The sequence below is a fragment of the Rhinolophus sinicus genome, unplaced genomic scaffold (assembly GCF_036562045.2).
Source record: "Rhinolophus sinicus isolate RSC01 unplaced genomic scaffold, ASM3656204v1 Contig203, whole genome shotgun sequence".
Taxonomy (NCBI): domain Eukaryota; kingdom Metazoa; phylum Chordata; class Mammalia; order Chiroptera; family Rhinolophidae; genus Rhinolophus; species Rhinolophus sinicus.
In genome coordinates, this window is record NW_027424002.1 from 1,102 (window position 1) to 10,339 (window position 9,238).

At 34.6% G+C, this 9,238-nt stretch overlaps 1 pseudogene; it reads right to left on the minus strand.

Moving 5' to 3' along the window:
- Nucleotides 1-3,376: 3,376 nt before the first annotated feature.
- Nucleotides 3,377-9,069, minus strand: LOC109438698 (thyroid receptor-interacting protein 11; annotated as a pseudogene).
- Between the last annotated feature and the right edge of the window lie 169 nt (nucleotides 9,070-9,238).

The window sequence follows — 9,238 nt, forward strand, 5'->3', positions numbered from 1 at the left end:
TTTTAACATTCCTGGCCCCTGACCAATAAATGCCAGAAGACCCATGCAGTCACCGTAATAACCAAGGAGACCCCCAGATTTCCAGTACCACTTGTAGCTCAGAATCCTCGCTTTAATACAACTGGAATTTACTTTTGTATACAGTGTAAGATAGGGGCCCAATTTTATTTTCTTCCATATATTAGATAATCTATCCTATTTCCCCATTAAACTGAAATTAGTTTAGGGTTTAGTTTTAAATTCTCAAATGTATCTTGAGCTCTATTTCTGGATTCCCCTTCTGCTCCACTAATCCAGTCAATACGGTATTGATTTATGGTTCTATTCTGCTATTTAGTAGGCAAGTCCCTCCTCACTGTTGTTCTTTTGCACAATTTTCTTGGCTACTCTAGAGTATTCAGTCATGTAAATTGCAGATCAAGTTTTATCACCTTGAATCAGAGTGTGATAGCTTTTTTGATGCATCATCTTGGATAGGCTCTAGTCTCCAGTTATTCAAATATATCTAGATTGAATTGCTGTAAAGGTATTTTAAAAATATAATCAAAGCCTCTAATCAGCTGAATTTAAAAAGGTACATTATCCTGGATAATGAGGGTGGGCTAGACTGAACCAGTTGGAAGTCCTTGAAAGCAGGACTGAGGCTTCCCCCGAAAGAGAAGACATTGCTTCTGTGGACATCAAGTTCCATCCCTAACCATGGAACCATCCTGCTTGTGATGCTCCTTCCTGCCGTCCTGTGGACAGAGCTTTGGTCCATGCCTGACAGTTGCAGCCTGCCTTGGTTGTCATCTTCCCATTCTGACTTCCAGCCCTCCAAATTTCAGACTCGCTTAGCCAGCCCCCACAATCACACTGCCAGTTACTTGTAAAAATCTCATAGAAGGAGAACTGACTCTGGGTGGTGAACACACAATGTGATTTATAGATAATGTAATACATAATTGTATACCTGAAATCTATGTAACTTTACTAACAATTGTCACCCCAATAAACTTCAATTAAAAAAAAAAGAATCTCATAGGTGTGTATCCATATATATCATCCATATCAATGTGTATGTGTATATATGTATGTGTGTACACATGTGTATTCATACCTAAAAATTTAATATTCAAAATCCACAAAACTAAATGTAATATAAATGAAATTTAAATAAGCTTTGAAATTATACTTTTTAAAACCATGTAGAATTTAAGAAATTATTAAAACTTCAAATAACATCAAGACATTTTCAAAAACTAACATTCGATTTCGTTATTCTTTCTACCATTTGTTTGGTTTTTATTTCATTAATTTCAGCTTTTATCTTTTTTTTTTAGTGTGTTTTTCCCGGACCCATCAGCTCCAAGTCAGGTAGTTGTTTTAATCTAGTTGTGGAGGGCGCAGCTCACAGTGGCCCATGTGGGGAATGAACCAGCAACTCTGTTGCTGAGAGCACTGCACTCTAACCAACTGAGCTAACCGGCCAGCCCTGCTTTTATCTTTAGTAATTCTTTCTTTAGTTTCTTCTGATTTATTTTGTTCTTTTTCTAAATATATGCCACATTTTAAATTAAAAAAAAATAAAGTTAGTTTAAAAAGAAGATATCTTCTATTCCAACAATATGGCAGACTAGATACTCTGGACCCACTGGAAACAACTAGAAGCACTGGATAAAATATCTTTTTACAGAGGGTAAGGGGGGTGGGGGGTGGGGGGTGGGAGATGAGGGTAAGGGGGAGCGAATATATGGTGATGGAAGGAGAACTGACTCTGGGTGATGAACACACAATGGGATTGATAGATGATGTAATACAGAATTGTACACCTGAAATCTATGTAATTTTACTAACAATTGTCACCCCAATAAATTTAATAAAATAAAATTTAAAAAATATATATCTTTTTAAATATATTAATGAGCTAACCAGAAAGTAAGCATAAATGGCCAATAAATGTATTAAAAGATGCCTGACCTCATTAGTAGTCAGAGAAATGAAAATTAAAACCATAAGAAGATAGCCCTTCCCACATACCACATAGACAAAAGCTTAAAATATTCTGATAATGCTAATGTTGCCGAGGATGTAGATCGAGCACTCTGAGCACTATTGGTAGGAGTAAATCAGCACAACTGCTTTAGAATACAATTTGCCATCATCTAATAAAGTTGAAATTCCTCATATGTACCCATGACTCAGCAATTCCAGTGCAGATACACACTTGAAAGAAACGCCTGTACATGTGCACCAGAGGATATAAACAAGAAAGTTCATAACCACATTGTTTGTACAGCGGATAATGAAAATGTCCTTTATCAATAAAATGTGTAAAAAATTATATATTCGTGCAATAAACAGAGCGGTGAAAATAATGAACCATCTGTACACAGTAACACACAGCAACATGGCTGACACCCATGAACATAATACTAAGCAAAAAATGCAAGTCACAGAAGAATTATTCAATGTACATACAGTTAAAAAGTCCATTTATATAGAGTTCAAAAATATGCAAAACCAAACAGTGTATTGTTCAGAAATGCAAATCTATGTGATAAAACCATAAAAAAACAAGGCAGTGACAAACATAAAATTTTGAAATAATGGTTATCTAGGAGGTGGTAAGAAGAGGAAGAGATGTGGATGGATGGGTAAGAACTTCAAAGGATGACATTCTACATCTTATACTGGGTGATGATGACGTGGCTATTTGCCATATTGCTATTCTTATATTGTATACATATTATCTAAATATTTCATAAACATTTGAAAACTTTACAGGAACTATGGTTTCACTTATTTGGAATATTAATGGAACAGCACATTTACCATTAATGACAGGTAAAGAAATTTTATTATTTTTTCCACCTGCTATCACCAGAGTTTACTTATGACTTAGAGGTTTATCCTCAATCTAAAAGCAAGTCTCTAGGTATCATATCTCTTCATGAGGTTTTGTTTTATTTATATCTTAGACATAATTTTTGTATCTATGCAATACAGCATACTAATAAAGAGAAAAATATTTTAAAGGATTATGTTACAAAAGAAAAAGATCTAAAGGGATAATATACATTATTTTAATCCATATGAAACAAAGTACCCAATATATTTTGTTGAAAAGAGACATTACAAAGTTAAAATTATAGATTAATTAATTTTTTTCTTCAGTGATCTCTAAAATACCTATCTGTGCTAAAAATTGTAAATGTCCTATCATCTCATATTTGCTGTGTCTACTCTAAACTATACGTCACATGAGAAAAATCCTGAGTATCTTGTTCACTACTATGTCCCAGCATAGAGTATTAATTAGCCACTCAAACAATATTTAACAAATTAATTGTTTAGGAGATTATTTCTAAGACAAAGATTCTACAAGTAATTGTTTCATGAGTAATAAAATTTACCAGACAAAAATATTATAACCAACCTGTAACAACAGCAGTCTTTCTTCCAGATTTTCTGCCTTTTTTTTCCATTCGGCTATTAGCTGTTTATTCTTTTCTAGTTCAGCTGAATACATAGCTTTTTCCTCTAAAGAGGTAAAAAAACGTTACATTAGTATTTTGCAGTTATGTGATAAAATTAGAATGTTAAACCACTTAAAATTTTAATAATTCAACAAAAACAGTTCAAATGTCTCAAGAAAATTATATATGCCTTAGTGATAATATTAACTGGAATTAAAGTGATGAAATCAGTTTCCTCTGCCTAAAGTCTTCTCCATCTTACACACTCTTCCTTCCCTTCAGAACTCCACTCAAGTATTTACTGTTTGGCAAAGCTTTCCCTATGGCCTCAGTACCACACCACTTTGCACACGTCCACTCTAGTATTACATAGAGTAGAGGAATCTTATATTTAAAATTCAAGATTTCAACCAGGAGTAACCCTGGCCTACATATGTACAAATTTAAAGCTTAGCTTAGACATAAAACTATAACCCCTGCTGCTTCATTGGCCTCATATCCCCTAATCCCCCACCCGCCCCTCACTAGCAATTAATTCATTGCCGATAATTACTGAATGTATGAATAAACAAACAGATGAGTGAATGCTCAAAAGGGGGTAAATCTGAGGATGGGAGGTATATGTGAGAAAACATATTCGGTTATGAGGGTAAAACTGCTGTGGCTGCTGTTATTGTGTCTCCAGAAAAGTATTTTCCACCTGGAGTAGAAAACGTAGTTACCTCAAAGTACAGATGAAGAGCTAAGAACAAGTTCATCGACGTTTCAAAGGACAGCAGTTACTGGTGATTAACTCTTCAAAGTGTTCAACCTCCAAGCAATATCTCAAAACCTAACCATCTTCTCTACGTGTGCCTCTCTCTTCCTTTGCACCTCCCTCTTTACCACATGATCGTCCTTTCTATGTAACCCTTATACTCCCCCAACACTCACCTTAACTTGTCGTAATATGATACTAAACAAATTTTTAATAATTACTTTATATATAGTTTATGACTGAATTGTAAAAGCAGTCTAAATCAACTCGTTAATGGCCACTTATCTTTTCCCCCTATAAGTGGATAACCTTTCAAAGATATCCCATCCCATCCCCAATCTAAAATAGCACTCAAATAAGCCAAAATTCCCAATAACTACAATACGTTTTCTTCACTGAAAGACTGACCATACAACTTACCTTGTTGGAAATGCTCTAGTACCATCTGCAGGTTGGACAGTGAGAGAGCATACTGCTTTACTTGTTCCTGGGACATAGAAAGCTGCAGGGCAGTTTCATCCCTTTGCTTGGAGATTACATTCAATTGTTCCTGCAATGACTCTACCTGCAAACTGGCTTGATGGCTTCAAACAAAAAGAATAAAAGTCAAACTGTTTCTATTTAGGTACTTTACCAAGATGAAACACCTTCCCTACATTTTACTGGATTAAAGGCAAATTAGATTTCAAAGTATTTAGATAACTTTAACAAAGTGGAATACTCTGTCCTGCTTTTTTTAAATTGTGGTAAAATAGACATAACATTTGCCATTTTAACCATTTTTAAATGTAGAGTTCAGTGGCATTAAGTATGTTCACAATGTTGTATAACCACCACCACCATCCACCTGCAGAACTCTTTTCATTTTCCCAAGCTGAAACTCCAGTCATTAAACAATAACTCCCTTTTCCTGCAGCAACCATAATTCTACTTTTTGTCTCTATGAATTTGACCTTCCTTACACTTTACTGCATTAAATTCAAGATAGATTTCAAAGAAACGTGAAGAGTGCCTCTAATCTTTGTTCTCCATTTTTGTTAATACAACCATCTTTTCTGTCAAAGTGACTTTGAATTAATGGCAGTCATTTTAAAGACAGAATTGGGCTGAACAAGAAATGTCAGTGTAAGAAAAATTTACAAACAGCCTGCAATCTTTGTGTTTCCAGGCTAAACCTCTAAGACGTAATTTATCATAAAATTGTAACTTGTAAGGGACTTTGGAGGTCATTTTGTCCAGTTTCCAACCCAACAAACAATGAATTCCATGACAGCCCCTTGCTTTAACACTTGCTACCACAGTGAAGTCACAACTTCCCTAAGGTTAGCACACTAATTAACTGCTCTGATTACTAGGTAATTATCTTTTACCATCATGTTGCTGCTTGCATTAAATAACCCCTACACCTGCCCCAAATAATAAATCAAAGTTCCCTAAGAGATTTATACAGCACCTATCCAGGCTAATGTCATTGATGTACTTCCTTAATGTATAAGTATTACATACAAAATATTGCAATAGCCTTTCCTGGGTTTTTAACATCCAGTTAAATTCTTATTCAAGAGCAGCCCATCAAATCTCATTAAGAGCACCTAACTTTGAAGAAACATTACCCAATAGCACCTTCTTGTGGAAGGAGAAGTAAATTGGTAACCGGGAGACAACTGTCCTCAAATGTCCCTGGATTTTATTCAACTTTACTGATGAGCAAATCACTCAAAGGGTGATTGTAAGGATGAAATGAGCTGTGATGTCACTCAAAAAGTTAATAAATTACCAGGTGTGACTGTTGTTAAATAAGGGCTCAAAACACCATAATCTGGTTTGTAGATTTGAGTTATTTATGTAACAAACATTTACTAAAGATCTATTAACTATGTGTAAGAATATGTTTGTGGGAAGAGTACAAAATAAATGGCACTGTTCCTACCCTCAATGACCTTACATCCCATGGGTGGGAGAAAGTATAAGACAGATCAACAATTACCTGTACCCTAAAGTAAAATACAAGTGCCCTATCAAAAACTCAAAATAGTATGCAGATTCAAAGGAAAAAACATCACACCAGTGTTTGGTTTTGGATTTGAGGAGCGGGGTGCTAAATAAAGCATTCTTTATGAAGGAAATGCTTCTATTCAAAGAAAACAAATTCTTCTATTTGAAGAACTGGTGGAATTACTAGAAAAACTGTTAGGGATCAGGCCCACTTTCAGGTAAAAGAAAGACTATGAACTGAAAAAGTAGAAGAAATAGAAAAATAGTAGCTGTATCTGAAGAACTGAGTAATACAGTTGATAGATACAGATGATAGTGACAAGTAGGGCTAAGGAGGTAGACAGCCCAGGACCAAATCATGGGAGTCGGCACAGGTTTTGAAAAAAGGAGCAACACGATCACAGGTCTACTTAATGAAGGTTATTCTGGCAATTATTATGAAGGGTAAATGAAAGGGGGTAGAGACTAGAAACTGTTTTAATTAGAGAAAATAAGGGCCTGAAATCGAAACAAAAGATTATCAATTTTATAGCCTGAGGGTGTTTTGGCATCTCTGCCAATGTGAAACATATACACAAATGATCATTCATTGTTTTCATTCCCATTTTAAACAAGTTTTCTTTCTGAGAATGAAGGCATAATCATACACCCTACGAAGTGAGGGAGGAGTTCATCCTCACAAGCATTGTCTCTACTGGCCCAGAATCTCTTTGCAGATATAATATCTACTGTCTCCTCATATCCCCTCAGCATCATATATAGTAAAAAGATTAATACAAAGCCACATATACCACTAATGGCAATATAAATGGGCATGATTCTTCTGGAAGATTTGACAGTACATTACAAAAGTGTTAAAAACGCCCTTTAAACCAGAACTTCCATTTCTAAAACTTTACGCTAAGGAAATAATCTGTTATCAACACAAAATACCTATCTTGAGATATCTTAATTATTTTGAAAAGTTGAAACACTATACATGTCCAATAATAAATGACTGGATGAAAGAAATTATGGCAATCCAAATAATGGTATACTATATAGCCATAGAATGTTATTGCAGAAACATATGGCGTAGCATGTACTGATACTCATATTAAGTGGATAGAAATAGGTTAAAAAACAGTATGAATAGTATGATCTCTGTTTTGCATATATATGTGTAATATATATATTACACATATATATACATATGTATGTAATATGTACACACACATACAGATGCATATAAAGGCACACAAAAAAGAGTATTTCTGGGTTTGTGGGACTGTGGCTTTATGTTCTTTTCGATTTATGTGATTTTCCTAAAGAGGAAAATAAAATGTTTTGTAGTAAGGAAAAAAAGAAAAACAAGAAAAGACATTTTATTGAGAAAAACAAAATTTTTAAATATTTAAGCAGGACCTGGTTACTCAGACGTTTTAATAAACCAAGAGTTCATTCATACTGACCTAGGTCTTTACCATGCTACTTCCTTTACTCTCTCCCTTCTTACAGCCAGACCTTGTTCAACCTCAGATCGTCTGATTAAAAATAGTCATATAAATTAGTTCTGTTGGGAACCAGAAAAGGCTAATTAAATCAGTCCGGATTTCAGTCTAAACTCCTAAGATGATGAGAGGCGATTATTCTACAGTAATGGTTAAGATTCAGAAAAACTTCAGTTTGAATGCCAGATCTGGTGAAGCGTTATAGACCTAAGTAAGAAACCCACACACACTGTGCCTGACCTGGAGTGGTAACTAAATAAACCTCTTTACCCTAAGTTTCTTCATCTGAAAAATGGAGATAATACATTTTGTGAGAATAAAATGAGGTAACATGAAAAATGCTTATTGAGTCTTACACGCAAGAAGTATTGTTAATATTAAAGCTGAAAAAATGAGAAAGTTACCTTGCATTTTCCATTGCATTAGAGGATGAAACTAGCTTTTCCTCCAACACTGTGACTCTCTTTCTTAGTTTAGCCTCTCTATCTTCGGCAGCCAAAGCTTCTCGGGTATACGAATCTTCTGTTTCTAAAAGATGGTTACGCAATCTCTCCAGCTCCTGGTTTAAGCGTAATTCTTTGTCACGTAAATGTTGAACCTAGATAGAGGACATTTCTTTATTTTTCTTCTGTAAAATGCTCCCTCTCCCCCTGCCCCACAAGCCACTTATTATCAAATCTTTTCCCCATTATTGAAGTGTGTTAATGTATACTAATTTCTCATACTGCAAGATGTATTTATGCTAGGAAAAGTCTCCTGAAATCATCCTGAATATTCATTGGGAAGGTTTACTTTCTAAGATCTCATTCCCTGTGGCTATAATGGAAAATGGAATTATACAAACTACTAGGCTTTTTATGACAGACTAGTTTTTCAGTAAATCTCATTTTTTCCATATTTCATGGGAGGGCAATTTTTCTTATATCCAAAATATGCCATGGTTTTCACTTTTTTTTCTCCATTAAAAAAAAGAAGATACAATTGAGTTTCAGGTGTACAACCTAATGATTCGATCACGGCTTTCACTTTTGAAAACTGAAATAAAATGCATTCTGGGAGATGAAAATCCTATTATAGCATACCAGAGGAAGACTAAGAAAAAAATCCCCTAAGAAAGAAATTCATTTTATATGGTAATCGTTACAGTTTTCTTACTTGTTATTAAACTTAGTGCCTGAATCACTGTTTCTTTAAAATGAAAGTATACCTCATTCTGGATAGCAGTATTTTCCATTTGCTTCTGTTTCAGGGCCAACATGACTTGATCTCTCTCCTTCTGAAATGTAACTGTCTTCTCCTGCAGTGATTTAACTGCATTTAAAAGTTGATTTAACTCCCCAGTCTTGCCCTTTTGGAAAGAAATAACTTTAGCTTTAAAGAAAAATACATTAAAAAAAGATATTTCTTCATTAATTAATTTCAAAATATAATCATGTCAAGGTCATCAAAAAAGGAGTCTGAGAAACTGTCACAGTCTAAAGGAGCCTAAGAATACATAATGACTAAATGTAATGTGGTGCCTTGGATGGCATCCTCGA